The sequence below is a fragment of the Pseudorca crassidens genome, chromosome 7 (assembly GCF_039906515.1).
Source record: "Pseudorca crassidens isolate mPseCra1 chromosome 7, mPseCra1.hap1, whole genome shotgun sequence".
Taxonomy (NCBI): domain Eukaryota; kingdom Metazoa; phylum Chordata; class Mammalia; order Artiodactyla; family Delphinidae; genus Pseudorca; species Pseudorca crassidens.
The window spans coordinates 102,940,154-102,956,133 of NC_090302.1; the positions used below are offsets into that span (position 1 = coordinate 102,940,154).

General features: G+C 44.1%; 1 pseudogene; it reads left to right on the top strand.

Moving 5' to 3' along the window:
* The first annotated feature begins 233 nt into the window (after positions 1-233).
* LOC137228420 (mediator of RNA polymerase II transcription subunit 25-like) lies at positions 234-2,246 on the top strand (annotated as a pseudogene).
* Positions 2,247-15,980: the final 13,734 nt, after the last annotated feature.

Below are 15,980 nucleotides of genomic sequence, written 5' to 3' on the forward strand. Positions count from 1 at the left end.
GTGGTTGAGAGTCTGCCTGCCGATGCAGGGGACACCGGTTCGTGCCCCAGTCCAGGAAGATCCCACATGCCGCGGAGCGGCTGGGCCCGTGAGCCATGGCCGCCGAGCCTGCGCGTCCGGAGCCTGTGCTCCGCAACAGGAGAGGCCACAACAGTGAGAGGCCCGCGAACCGCAAAAAAAAAAAAAATGTATTTCATTGGGCTAATAATGTTAAACTATGAATTTCAAACTGGCTTGGCGGCTGGGCCGGGGGCCTCGTAGCTGACGTGGTGTTTGCGATTGAGGGCACAGCCAACCTGGGGCCCTACTTCGAGGGCCTCCGCAAGCACTACCTGCTCCTGGCCATCAAGTATTTTAATGGTGGTCCTGCTGCCGAGACGGACTTCGGGGGACACTATGCGGGGACCCAGTACAGCCTCGTGGTGTTCAACAGAGTGGACTGCACTCCCGAGTCCTAAGTACAATATCACGCTCCCACCAGCAGCGCCTATGGGTTTGTCGTCTGGCTCGATGGCATGAAGTTCGTGGCGGGGTGGGGGTGGGGGTGGGGTGGGGGTGGGGGTGGGCGGGGCCCGAGCTGCAGCCTCATCGCTGAAGGCGTCAGCAGGGCTCTGCAGCTGTTCGATGACTTCAAGAAGATGCCCGAGCAGACTGGCCAGACACACCGGCTCTGCCTCCTTACTGTAACTCGCCCCCCTACCTGCTGCCTGCTGTCGAGGGCAACACATACTCCGGGTGCACGGTGGAGACCCTCATGCAGAAGGCTGGGGAGTGAGGAGTCTACTTCTCCATCGTGTTGCCCTGGAAGCTGCCTGCCCTGCAGCTTCTGTTCGAGAAGGCGGCTCCTCCCGCCAGGCTGGAGCCACTGCAGCCACCAACAGACGTGAGCCAGGACCCGAGGCACATGGTGCTGGTGCGGGGGCTCGTGCTGCCCGTCGGGGATGGCTCGGACCCAGGCCCCCTCCAGCCAAAGCCTCCCGTGCCCCTGCCTCTAGATCCTCCCTCGGGCGCCCCGCTCTTGGCAGCCCCCCAGCAGCCTCTGCCCTCTGTCCCCCCGCAGTACCAGGTCCCCTGAGTGCAGCTCAGGTGGCTGCCCAGCGCGCCGTGGAGGCCGCCAAGAACCCGAAGGCTGGGCTGGGCCCTCGCGGCGCCCATCAACCCTCTTCAGCAAGCCTCTCTAGGAGTGGGTCCCCCCCTACAGCCAGGCCCGGGCCTCCCGGTGCCCCCAAGCCGCCTCCCCCTTCGCAGCCCAGCCTGGTCTCCACTGTGGCCCCTGGCCCGGTCCTGGCCCCCCAACTGGGCAGCCCGGGGCACTGTTCAGGGCGGGCACGGTTCTCCGGCCCAGCTCGGGACCCTGGCCCTCGGCGGGCAGCAGTCAGTCTCCAACATACTCCTGGCCTGGAGCGGGGTCCCCAAGAGGCAGGAGAAGCCCAAACCTGCCTCTGTGATGCCAACACCAAGCTGAGTCGGTCACTGCCTTCTCAGGTCTACCGAGTCACCGCGAGAAGCTGAAAAGAGGACAGCGCTGATCATGAAGCCCATCCCCCAGCAGCTGCTGAGCACCCTGCGCCCTTTGTGGGACTCAGGGATGGTCCATTTCCACTTCACCAACAAGGACCTGGACTCCCTCCGAGGTCTCTACCACATCCTGGGCAACAGCTTCGCTGGCTGTGTGCGCTTCCCCACGCGGCCCCCTGTGAGGTGCGTGTGCTCATGCTGCCGTACTCATTCAGGAAGGTCTTCACGGGCCTCATCCCCTAAGACCAGAGACACTTTGTCAGCGGCATCCGGGAGGTCATCACCAACCACAAGCAACTCCAGCAGCAGAAGTTAGAGCAGCAGCTCTGGCCGCCGCAGCCCCAGCCTCAGGGGACTGCCCAGGCGCCCCACAAGGCCCTCCTGGAGCGGCCCCCTGCTCACCCCCTCCCGGACCCACCCATCGGCCCCAGAAGCCCGGGGCCGACCCCCAACTGCGGAGCCTCCTCTTCAACCCGCCACCGCCCTAGACTGGGGTCCCCCCGCCTCAGGCCTCTCTCCACCACCTCCGGCCACCAGGGGCCCCTGCACTGCTGTCCCCACCGCACCAGCCGCCCGTCCAGTCCTGGCCTGCGCAGCTTCCCCCCAGGGCTCCACTGCCAGGTCAGAGGCTGCTCAGCAGGGTTCCCTGGGGCCCAGTCCCCCAGCCAGGCCTGCAGCCCAGCGTCATGGAGGATGATATCCTCATGGACCTCATCTGAACCCCCAACACCCAAGAAAGTTCCTTTTAACACACACACACACACATACACACACACACACACACAGGCTGGGTTAAGAAATAAAATAATTATGAATTTTTAAAATAGTATTATAACTATCAATAATTACTAATGTTTTGAAAAGTTTTTAAATCATGACATTTTCTCAAACTGAAATTAAAATATCACACGCTGTAACAGGGTCCTACTGCCCATGACTAGTACGCCGAAGATGTCACATGACCTTCACCACACCTGTGTTCTCAACATCCATACTGCAGTACACTCTGTTGAGTGAGACCGTCATGCACTTGCAGGTGACAGCAAGGTCAAATTTCTATGAAAGTTTCTAAATGCTTACACAGTTTCAGAACCTACCTCATCATGGACCACAGTGTGCAGACCACACGTGGAGTAGCAACTGTATTTCTGGGGCTTTTGTTGAAATAGCTCAGCCTGTATCCCAATACTACCGTTTTTGAATATATTTCCTCATCTGATTTGAAATGTCATCATTTCATAAACCAAGTTCTCATATATAGTTGGTCTTTTTCTAGGTCTCATATTTTATTCCATTAGTCTTCACTAGTGTCACAGAGTTTTAATTACTGGAATATTTCCTTCTGAAAAGTTTCATAATCTTCTTCTTTTAGGGCTATTCATTTCTTATTTAATTCATACTATTCCTGGATATTTGAGAAGGTGCTAACAAATACTGAAAGCATGAATGACTATGTCATCAAGGTCCAGCTCAAGCCTGAACTGAGACAATCATAGAATTCGGATTGGAGGATGCAGGGTCCCTGGCAGAAGTGGGTCATGTTAGAGTCCAAGGGGTCTCTTAGGATACACTCATCATAGGGAAAAAAGAGAGGTGTGTAAGTTTGGGTCTGTGATGAAACCTTATCATCAAAGGGAAGGAGCACATTAAAATGTCTAAGTCCTAAAGAAAGAGAATGTAGTGAGTAAAAATGAAAACATCTGTTTATGTATATTAGATCTCTGGGAGAAGCAGATTCTCAACTGTATGTATGTAAATAAGAAAGCAAGAGCCAGGGGAATTAAGCTCCCACATCCTGCAAGTTGCTTGGTGTGGCCAAAAAAAAAAGCAAGAGCCAGGACATTTTTGAAATTAAAAAGAAAAAATGAACATTGAATTGTCCTACTAAATATTGCAACGTATTATTGAAATCACAAAAATTAAAATAGTTTGCTATTGAGACATGAATGAATAAACACAACAGAATGGAAAGTCCAGACATTAACCAAAATATATATGGGAATTTAGTATGTGATAAAGGTAAATCTCATATCAGTAAATGGTATTCAGACAACTAAGAAGAGATTTGGAAAGGGAAAAGTTGTACAAAAAGCTCACACTGTACACCAGACTAAATTCCCAATGGATCAAATATTTACAAGAAAAAAATACAAATATAAAAGAAAACATGGGTAAATTCTATTAAAACTTTAGAGCAGGGAAGATTTTTTTCCTAAGGAAAACTCAAAATTCAGAAGCCATAAAAGAAAAGATTGATAAATTGACTACATAAATATTTTTAACTCTTCAATTAAAAATATAAAAATCGGGACTTCCCTGGTGGCGCAGTGGTTGAGAGTCTGCCTGCCGATGCAGGGGACACGGGTTCGTGCCCCGGTCCGGGAAGATCCCATATGCTGCGGAGCAAGTAAGCCTGTGTGCCACAACTACTTAAGGCCGAGCACCTAGAGCACGTGCTCCGCAACAAGAGAAGCCACTGCAGTGAGAAGCCCACCCACCGCGCAGCAACGAAGACCCAATGCAACCAAAAATAAATAAATTTTTAAAATAAATAAAGTCAAAGTCAGTTAATATATAACTAAATTGGAGGGGTGAGGGAGTGTTGAGAGGCAAGAGAAGGGAGGTGAGAGTGTTCAATTCAGGGAGTCAATAGACATTTTTAAAGTTGATAAATCAAAAAATAGAAATATATAAGCATGTTATTTAGAGTTCGGTAGCAAACAAGCAGATGAAATAATAATAGGAACAGTTAAAATTATCTGGGGGGGGGGTATTTTACTTTTTATTTTTACTATTTATTATTTTTTTTTATTATGTGTCTTAGGTAGAACAATGATCCTCAAAATGTTCATTTCCTAATCCTTGGAAGCTGTGAGTGGTGACCTTAACGGCAAAAGTGACTTTGCAGATATGATTAAGTTAAGGCTCTTGAGATGGGGCGATTATCCTCCTTAATCAGGATGAGCACAATGTAATCACAAGGGTCCCTATAAGAGGGAGGCAGAGGGTAAGAGGCAGAGAGGAGATAGGACGATGGAAGCACAGGTTGAAGTGATACACTTTGAAGATGGGGGAAGGGGCCAGGAGCCAATGAATGCAGGTGGCTTCTAGAAGCTGGGAAATGCAGGGGAAAGGATTCTCCCCTACAGCTCCAGAAGGAACACAGTTATCCCAATACATTGATTTAACCCTTAAGACTCATTTTGAACTTCTGACCTGCAGAACTGGAAGATAATAGAGATGTGTTGTCTTAAGCCACTAAAATTTGCGGTAATTTGTTGCAGCATCGACAGGAAATTAATACACGATGCATGTATTACTTGTACAGTAAGTCCCCTACATACGAACCTTCAAGTTGCGAACTTGCATTCACATGTCCAATCACGTAAGTTAGTTTACGTGTTTGACGTACATTGTCACGTGTGTGCATCTTCCACGACTGGTTGTGCTTTTGTATACTTTCCTGTACAGTACTGTATAGGGTACAGTAGTACAGTATCTTTATTTCAAGCTAGATCTGCAAGAGGACGACTTCACTGAACTCCTTGCTGTGTAACATGAGGAGCTTACTAATGAAGACCTGATGGAATTGGAGGCCCAGAGAAAGGACAAAGAGAGACAAGAGGAAGAAGAAGTAACCGAGGAACTGAAGCGATTCCCAACACAGGAAATGGCAAGGGGATTTTCTTTATTTGAGGAGGCACTGCTGGTTTTTAAGGCACAGGACTTAGAATGTGTACCACAAACAGAACAGTACGCGAAGGTAGCAGCAGCCGTGCAGAATGCAATCCAGTGCTACCACGTCATCAATGATGAGAGCTACTACCCAGACATCACTAGATCATTTTTTCAAGAGGGTAGATAGAATTGAATCCAGCAAGGAACCAGAACCTACGCCATCAACGTCAGGCGTGAGTGGCATTGCAGCCTGCCCTCCCTCTCCTATCGCTGACCATCCTTCAGCTCTACCATCTCCCACCTCCTCTCCCTCCTCCAGTCAGTAACTCTTCTTGCCTGTTCACTCCATGCCAGCCCCTGGATGCCAGCTGTTGTACTGTACTACTGTACTTTCCAAGGTACTGCACTGTAAGATTAAATATGTTTCTTTATTTTTTGTGTTTGTTTTTCTATGTATCATTTGTGTGAAGAGTATTATAACCGTATTACAGTATGGTACTATATAGCTGATTGTGTTAGTTGGGTACCTAGGCTAACTTTGTTGGACTTACAAACAAACCGGACTTACGAACGTGCTCTCGGAACAGAACTCGTTTGTATGTAGGGGACTTACTGTACTACTTTTAAAAATTAGAAGAAATGGCAACAATCCCATAGGCTGTCAGTGGAGAAAATGTGACAAATGGAATCAAGTCCCACCCTTTTTCCTTGGGGAAGGTAGGGAAGGCCATGTTCTCATTTTGTATGTATTAGTTTGGGAAGTTTAGCTAGGCCAGGAAAACTGTGGAAGATCCATTTTCATGGAAGCCCAAACACTGGATTATCAGACACTGTTCTGTCCCGAAACACTCAACCTGGAAGAAGCTTTCTACCATCCTACCCATCTGCAGCTGACCCAGAAGGCTAGCACGGAGAACAAGCCTAGGGCCACGCATAAGGACAAAGCTAGGCCCTGTTAGAGGGTGATGGAGGGATGCCCCCACCTGCCCTGCTCATGGCCATTTGTTTGGAAGTCAGTGTGGCCACCGGTCAAAAGGTTAGGTACGAGATCACAGGACAGTGCCTAGGAGAGATGGGACGTAGGCTGTTTCAACCAGGCAGGTAGGAGGCCTCCCTTCTTTTACCAGGGTTCCACTCCACTCTACCTTTCTTCTGAGTGGTCTTCCCCCCACCCCCAATGCCAGGACTTTACCCTTTAGAAGAAGTACCTAACAGGATGACTTCGAAGCACATCACTAACTTACACTGATATGGTGATTTGGAAAGCACCACAACTCTTGGTCTTACAGCTGCTCATTCAGAAAGGCACTCCTCACTGTCAACCCCATTTTTTTTGCACAATTTTTTTTTTTTTGGCCTTGCCGCATGGCTTATGGGATCTTAGTTCCCCGACCAGGGATTGAACCCAGGCCCTTGGCAGGGAAATTGCGGAGTCCTAACCACTGGAGCGCCAGGGAAGTCCCACCAACCCCAACTTTTATCACAATGGTGTGTAAGATTTAAAACTCCCAGAGATGGCCTTGGTCATCCTAGCTCAGGAAATCCTGTTGGTAGAACTCAAGTGAAATAAGATCTTTCTCCCACTGAAGAATAGGAAAAGAAGGTGGTGACAGGGCAGGTGACAAGTCCAACTGGCAACTTTGAAATGTGGTTGGAGTGGGGGCCAGGGACTTAAAGTGTGCATTACAGCTGCATTTTGAAAATTTCTCCATCAAAACACTTAACACCACTTGAAAGGATCTCATTTCTCCAAGGCCCTTAAGTGTTATGCTTTTCCTGCACCTGCTAAGTCACTCCTGAAACCGACACTCTTGTTTCCAGCTAATGGAATTGTTCTATTAAAAACTGGAATGAGTAGACTTTGCACTGCTTTAGTTCATGGAGGAAATATTCATTCTTAGGAGTAAAAATAAAAATCCCACTTGGTAAGTAAGTACCGGGACAAGAATAATGTTTAGTCGAAGTGACACGTACAGGAAAGAAAAGTACTCGATCTAGGGACAAGAAGTTCTCCTTTAAGGAATTGTTAATGTATGGTTGATCCAGGGTATATTACAGCAAGATGAAAGGATGCTGAGAGACCATTATAAATCCATGATTGAGCCCATTCCTCCAGTGAAGAAATTGACATTGAGTAAACCTCAGTGACTGGCCCAAGGCCGATTAGATAGTAAGTGGCAGAGCCAGGAATTGAAAGCAGATGTCCTGACTCCAAGCCCAGGGCTTCCTCCTTTACCAAGCTGCCTACCTCTTAGAAACCTTGTGCGCGCCTGTCCTCTTACTCGTGTCATGCGATTCTTCCTGGAAGTAGTCTATGTCGCTTCTGCTCACGTTTATTAGCCAAAGCAAATCACATATCAACGAGGCAGGGTGGATGGATGGCGCTCTTCCTGGGAGAGCAGTGAATAAAAACGGAAACAGTAATACAGTCTGTACCACCGCCTTCCTCAGTCCCTTTACCCCAGCAGCGGTAGCAGCTGTTGATAATCTCTAGTTTAGTTCATTGTCCTTCCTCTGTTGGGCTCTTCCATTCCCTGTGTAACCAGTACCTGGGATTGGCAGCTCTGTTTAAATATTCAAGTGATTTCTGCTTCTTAGTTAAGCCAGCTGTCTCTACCACATTAACACATGAACCCTGTCTACGTTTTCGGATGTGCTAGGCACAGATCACCACGTGTGGTGTGGATTTTTTTTTTTTTTTTGCGGTACGCGGGCCTCTCACTGCTGTGGCCTCTCCCGTTGCGGAGCACAGGCTCCGGACGCGCAGGCTCAGCGGCCATGGCTCACGGGCCCAGCCGCTCCGCGGCATGTGGGATCCTCCCGGACCGGGGTACGAACCCACGTCCCCTGCATCGGCAGGCAGACTCTCAACCACTGCGCCACCAGGAAGGCCCGGTGTGGATTTTTTTAAAGTAGTACTATGTGCAAAAATACTAAGTGAGTAATAATTACGATCACGATCAGCCTGAATCAGTTGGGAGCTGGTTCCATTCTGACTGACAGAAAATCCAAAGCAACAGTGACGTAAACAAGAAAGAACTTTACTTCACTTGTCCATAAACCATGCCTCAAAGGGTCCGATTTTATAACTCCATAATCATCAGGCCACCAGGATCATTGCTTGGCTTCTCCTTCATGCTACCAGATGGATTGAAGCAATGACACAGTGTTTTGGAACTCGGCAGCTCGAATGGCTGCCTCCTGCAATCCCCTCCCCCAATTGCTTTGAGAAAGGTTAATTGCCTGTATTAAGTTTTTTGCTTAAAAAATGTGTAGGTTGATACAATTTCAATTGGCCAGAACTCAGCACCTAACCGTAGCTAGCCACAATGGAGGCTGAGAAATATTCATCTTTATTCTAGGCTGCTACGCGTCCAGCTAAAAATTGGAAGTTCTGTTATTAAAGGATTATGGAGAATGGATACCCAGGGAAAAGTAGCAATCTCTGATACACCCACAAACGTTTTCACGAGTTGATAAATCTTGAGTAACTATTTCTGTATTCAAAGTAACTGCAAACCCCGAGGAGGACGCAGGCATTTTTTTTTCCATTATGGAGAAAAGAGAATTTACTTTTCAGAACTCTGAAGGGGATCTGATGAAGAAACTTGCTCTCCTCGGAGTTAGAAAGAGAAAAGAAGCAGCTAACAGACAACAAGTTGAAACAGAAATTGGCAAGAAATGCTATTATACTGATATTAAAACAAACGTAGTCAATGTTTATATAACACTTTTTTAAAATTGTTACAATCGCCCTCATTAAATCCTCACCAAAAAATTGTAGTTTGTATTACCATCCTCACTTGACAAGAGAGCTGAAATTTAAAGAATTGAAATGATTTACCCAAGTTTAAAAGCAATGGACTAAAATTAGTGTCCTTAAGGTCTAGACTTCAGAATCTATGCTCTTTCTTCCCCTCCAGCATGCCTCCTTTTGTGGAATTTGACAAAGCACATATGTCTCCAGGCTGGAAGTAGATGGTGGTGACTCACAAAAATCTCTGAGAGATATATACACAAGGACACTGGAGATCTGAGCTACGGAACATAGCTGGATCATTGAAGAAAAGACCCAGCCCTTTGTTACAAGATTGCCTTTCTATAAACCAGAGAGGGTATGATGAAAGGTACATTATTTTTTCTAAGTGAGATTTACAGGCAGTGAAGCATGGAAGCATAGAATTCTCCCACGTGCTCTGTTTCCTGAGACATTTAGCTTCTGACCATCCTTCTGCCTCGGTTTCCATCAACACTCCCTAGACTGCTGGGACACAGAAAGACAAACACTGTGTGATTCCACTCTTAGGACATATGTAAGGTAGTCAAAGCCACAGAAACAGAAAGTAGAAAGGTGGTTACCAAGGGCTGGAGGGAGGAGGGAGGAGGGATTTGTTTTAATGGGTATACAGTTTCAGTTTTGCAAGAAGAGAAAGTTCAAGAGATCTGTTGCACAACAGCCTAAATAAACTTCATGAGACTGAACTGGCCTTTTAAAATGATTAAGATGGTAAATTTCATGTGTGTTTTTTTTTTTTTAACTGAGATACAGTTGATGTACAATGTTATATTAGTTTCAGTTGTACAACATAGTGATTCAAAATTTTTTAGATTATACTCCATTTAAAGTTATTCTAAAATATTGGCTGTATTCTCTGTGCTGCGCAATACATCCTTGTAGCTTATTTCTTTCATACAGAGTAGTTTGTACCTCTTAATCGCTTACCCCCATCTTGCCCCTCCCCCTGCTTTCCTCTCCCTACTGGTAACCACTAGTTTGTCCTCTATATCTGTGGGTCTGTAAATTTTATGTGTTTTTATACACACACACACACACACACACACACACACATAAGAAGCAAAATTCTCTAGGTGAAAAGTGGATGCTGGCCCAGGAATCAGTTACACAGCTTTGAGATGCCAATCTAAATTGTAACTAGGTAACTAAGCCATAGCTTTTGGGTACACCATGCTTGATCAGATTGGAACTGAGCTACTGAGGTTTTCAACTCTTTACGGGTGGATTGAATTAAATGCTGCCAGTGCCAAATCTGCAGAGCAGAGGAGGTGGATTGAGGCAGATCCTTGGTTACTCACAGTACATAGCTAGCTCAGTCCTTCTCACACAAAGACAGTGAATAAATCTTTATTCAATCCTTTACAGCTGAATTTTATGACAAATTATCTTCCAAAGAGGCTCTAGTAGTACCAGAGACATTGATTTAGAGTTTGAATATTGTTTCAGGTAAAGTGGAAATGGATCAAAGCAATATTTCTAGTTAATATATTTTTAGATAATGTGATTTTAAATGTGTGAGTTTAAAATGTCATAAATATTAATGAAGTTATTTACAAAACAGAAACAGACTCACAGACATAGAAAACAGACTTATGATTACCTAACGGGAAAGGAGAGGGGAAGGGATAAATTAGATAAACAACAAGGTCCTACTGTACAGCCCACGGCACTATAGTCAGTATCTTGTAATAAACTCTAATGGAAAAGAAAAAATGTAATAAATATTAAAAATAGATGTTTTATTATTTTATCTATTTTGAAAAGTTTATATATTGAGAATTATAGGGGAGTTGTTTTTTTTTTTTAAGGAGAACACTAATAGTATCTGGTTTCGGAGATGTTCTCCTAAGAAGCAACAAACACTGTCATGGAGTCCCCAGCGCTTGCCTCTAATCAGCCTGGACTCTGCATCACTCCAGCTGTCTGTGCTGCTTGTGGGTATGTGCTGGGACTGGATCTCCAACTTCCACTCTTCCAGTAACTGGCTCCTGGGTACAGTCTTCTGATTTTGCTTCTTTCCTCTCGCTGGATTTGCTACCCTGCCGGTGTCTCCCTCCACTTTTGCCCTCTGCTTACTGGACTCCATCTACTGCTATACTTTTCCATTTGCTTCATCCCTCTCTGCTTTATGTTTTTAAAACTTGGACACAAAATACATTATATTTAGCCACAAACTCTGGAATTTGTTAGAAGATAGTGCTAAGTGTTCTTAGCATCTGCATACAATAACCAAAGAAGGTTTCATAATAATAAGCCGTATATACAGAATAAGGACCAAAAGCCATGCTTGTCCTCCTGATAGAAGTACAATGGTTATGGAATCCTCAGTCTAAAGGGCTCCTTTCAGGGAACATCTGACTCGTCTTCCTATAGCTAAACTGTGGTACTCTGAAAATGTACAAGTTATTAGTGTCAGACAGCAAATTTGCACAAAGGCATACAAAGGTCTGAAATTTGATAAGCATTTTTTATGAAAGTGGAAAAGACCCTCTTCTTTGCTCTAATCATGTTTTATAATTATTCATTTCTCTGTATGAACCCTTTTGAAGTTGGTAAACCAAGGCTGAAGTGATGGAAACTTTCTGAAAGATCTCCCAAAAGGGAGCTCCCAATACAAAGCAACATAGGATAAAAAGGCAGAATAACGACCTTAAGGTTAGCTTCTGATCAGATAGTCTAAGTTCCAACTTTGCCTCTGCCACTCACCACGTACCTGACCTTGGATAAGTTCCTTAGTGACTCTCAAGCTCTATTTTGTTCACCTATATAAATGGGGATAAAAATACTACTTACCTGGTAGAGTTACTACAGCAAGTAAATGAGAGGGTCTATGTAAATCTCTTATCACAGTTACTCTTAGAGCTTAGTAAGATTTGGGTAACTGGTAATATTGAAAGCAACATAAAACCCCTGTTCCTGCCATAAGGGAGCAGGTTTTTAAAAAATTCTGAATATTCACAACAGATCAGCTATTGTGTAGCTGCAATTTATACTTAAAACAGCAGGTGGCACTAGTACCATATTTATCTGGGACTACATGTCCCCTGATTTTCTTTTTTTTTTTTTTTAAAGCATTCATTTTCAGCTTTCTTTTCTAGAAATAGGAGCATTTCCCCCTTGATCTTTTAATTTTTGTTATCCCTCTATGGTTTAGTAGGCTATTCAGTAGCATAGCAAAGTAAATTATTTCTATTTTTAGTTTTTTTTGGTTTTGTTTTGTTTTGTGCATTTTTTTTTGGCTGCATTGGGTCTTCATTGCAGTGCACGGGCTTCTCACTGTGGTGGCTTCTCTTGTTGCGGAGCACAGGCTCTACACACAAGGGCTCAGTAGTTGTGGTGCACAGGCTTAGTTGCTCGGCAGCATGTGGGGTCTTCCTGGACCAGGGCTCGAACCTCTGTCCCCTGCACTGGCAAGCAGATTCTTAACCACTGCGCCACCAGGGAAGCCCTAGTATTTTTAATGCAGACACAAATTGCCGTGGGCTGATTTCATGAAATTTTTAAAATTTATTTTGAAGTTTTGCCCTCTTTCTAATTCGTTCTCTAAGTTTGACTGTATTGTTTCCTATGGGCATTGAAATAAGAATATTTTACATCTGTGGTCTCCTTTAATCCTAAGAAAAGTTCAAGCCCCCTTTTCCAGAATACCATAGGATATGCATTTATTAGAAGGAATGTTTGAAGAAAAGACTTTGAGCGTACCAATGATTCTGAAATCATTTTTAAATCGCTCATGGGTCATTCAGCAGCAATGATCATTATATTTTCCAATTCAATTTGCATTGCTGTCACAATATCTTGGTGTATGTAATTTCCTATGTTGCTGCCATTGCAACTAACGGCAGGTCATTCTCTAGCCCAGCTAGGAAGCCACAGGTCTGACTTTATTAGGTTGCATCAGGCTTGAACTGTGACATGGCCCCGGGCTCCCTTGAATTACAGAGTTCAGAGACCCTCTAAGAGTTAACTCAGTCCCTCACAGCAAGATGCTCACTCAGAGCCAACCGAAGGCAAACACAGGCTCTGTGCAAAACATATTCGTGCAACCACACCCCAGAGTCTCGTTTGCAACCATAATTCTGTGGTCAGAGCACAAATGGTGGTATTAAGAAAGATCGACCACAAGGGCGGAGCTGTCAGCTCACACCGGGCTGGGAGGTGAGCTCTGAGGGTCCTGCTAATGCCTTTTAGGGGAACAGTGACACCAGCTTTGAGGGAGGAATTCACAGTGACGTCCTGCAGCCCACTGAAAGGCTCATTCCCTCCAAGAGCATACACTAGTGACAAAATAACAGTAATTGGGTTGACCTAGTTAAGCTTCTCTGTAACAAGTGAAATCACTTTAAACCTAAATTCTCTTCTGTGTTTAAAGACGTAAGTTTAAGGAGAAAACTAAACTTTGTAGAAACTGAAATGTCACGCGTGTTATAGTCAAGTCGTAAATTTCATGAAATGGCCCTATTTTTTTTTTTTTTTTTTTTTTTTGCCCATGAGGTCCCCTCACATGAACATCAAAACAAGAGAGAACAGTTATGATAAAATTCAGTTATGATAAAATTTGAAAATATTCACTGTTGATTCTGTTAGCCAGTTACGCTGCTAGCAAATAATGACAATTTGGTGTCCTTGGTTCCTGTCTCACATTTCCCTGCGTTGGACAGAGCAATCCTGAATACTGATCTAATGATGGTGTTAGAGGACTTAATTTCTTATTTCTGGTGAGTGGGATTACATAACAATTTGCACTTCAGTGTGATGCAAGCTGCTGGTTTCCAATATATATTCTTCATCAAATTAAGGATGTATATCCTATTCTTAGTTGACTAAGAGTTTGGATCAAGAATGAATGTTAATTTGATCAAATACTTTTGCACATCTATCCGGATGATCATTTGGTTTTTCTCTGAGACCTTTATTTTTTTTAATTCTTATTGGAGTATAGTTGATTGACAATGTTGTGTTAGTTTCAGGTGTACAGCAAAGTGAATTGGTTTTATATGTACATATATCTACTCTTTTTCAGATTCTTTCGGGGACTTCCCTGGTGGTCCAGTGGTAAAGAATCTGCCTTCCAATGCAGGGGATGTGGGTTCAATTCTCTGTCGGGGAACTAAGATCCCACGTGTCGTGGGGCAACCAAGCCCATGCGCCACAACTACTGAGCTCACACGCCTCCAGGAGACAGCCCACGCGCCCTGGAGCCCGTGTGCCAAACTAGAGAGAGAAAACCTGCACACCACAGCTAGAGAGAAGCCCACGCAGCACAACGATGAACTTTGCAGGCCTCAAAAAAATAAAAAATAAATAGAAGAAAATAAATAAATAAATAGATCCTTTTCCCATATAGGCCATTACAGAGTATTGAGTAGAGCTCCCTGTGCTCTACAGTAGGTCCTTGTTAGTTGTCTATTTAATATACAGTAGTGTGTATATGTCAGTCCCAATCTCCCAATTCATCCCTCCCCACCATGAGACCTTTTGATGAGATAAATTCTGTTGCTAAATCTCCCACTACTGAGCCACCCTTCTACTTTTAGAATAAAACTTGTCATTCTGCATTGTTCTTTTCATTGAGCGCATAATGAGATTCACTCATATTTTATTTTGCATCTCTATTTATAGCTGTTTTTGTACAAATGTAAGTTTGCATTTATATTTTTTGTACATCTTAACGAGTTTTTCTGCCAGGGTTGTGTTGTTTCATAAAATAAATTAGGAAGCATTACATCTTTTTCTATGGAATAGTTAATATTACATTCAACTGATCTATTCTTTTAGTATACAGAAGTATATGCCTTTATATTAGAGCTGGCACATTTTTTAGATGTAATATTTGGACCATATTTTCCACGCCTTCTGTGCTGTTTGGTCAGCTCAGATTTTCTACTCCTTGGCTCAATTTCGTTCACCTACATTTTCCTAGTGAATTCTGTCTTTCATTGTGACTCTCACAGTTTATTAATTAAGAACTATACAGCATAGTCTCTTATAAATTTGCTTTTCTACAACTGTGGTCCTGTATCCTTTCGTATTCCTAACTGTGTGTACAGTATTTACATTTTTCTTTTACTCTTGACTAGATTCACTCCAGATCTATTCATTTTATCAGTATACTTCTACTTCAAATGGCTTACAGAACATTCAGTAAAATATATGGCCATTTTAATTTTCCTGTTGTTCACGTTCTAGGTAAACAAGACTTTCCTATCTTCAAATAATACACCATTCCAAAGAATTCTAACATTTGTACCCAGACCATGAATTACAACGACAATTTTAAAAATAGGAAGTCAAGTGAGGTCTTTTTTGCAAATTACAGGAGAAATCAAAACACAATTCCGGACTTCCCTGGAGGTGCAGTGGTTAAGAATCCGCCTGCCAATGCAGGGGACACTTCCCTGGTCCGGAAGATCCCACATGCCGCGGAGCGGCTGGGCCCGTGAGCTATGGCCGCTGAGCCTGCGCGTCCGGAGCCTGTGCTCCGCAACGGGAAAAGCCACAACAGTGAGAGGCCCGCGTACTGCAAAAAAAAAAAACCCAAAAAAAACCAAACAAGAACAGTATGCCACAGTAACATGACTAAGAAACTGTGTAAGTAAGGAACCCCAGGGCGCTGTCCTCCCGATCCAGCTGGGCCAGGTGATTGCTGCAAAGCATTTAAAGATAACTTGTTATTGCGAAAGAAGTGATTTCAGGAATATTGCCCAAATATGATGCAAAAGAATCCTGAGATGAAGCCATACCCTGTGATTGAAGGCTCTACAAGAAAAACTACTTCCATAATGTTGCCTACAAGTTAACATTAAAGGTTTGTTGTTAAGCTACCATTCATGGGCTTTGCAAGCACGTATTTGCTTGATTCAAAGAATAACTTTCAAAATATCCAAATTTAAAATCTTACCTTCCAAATGAACAATCCCTAAAACCTTGAGTCACTTTCATTGTGGCAGTAACAACTCTATGCTAAATGCAGATTCTCCCAAGAGGA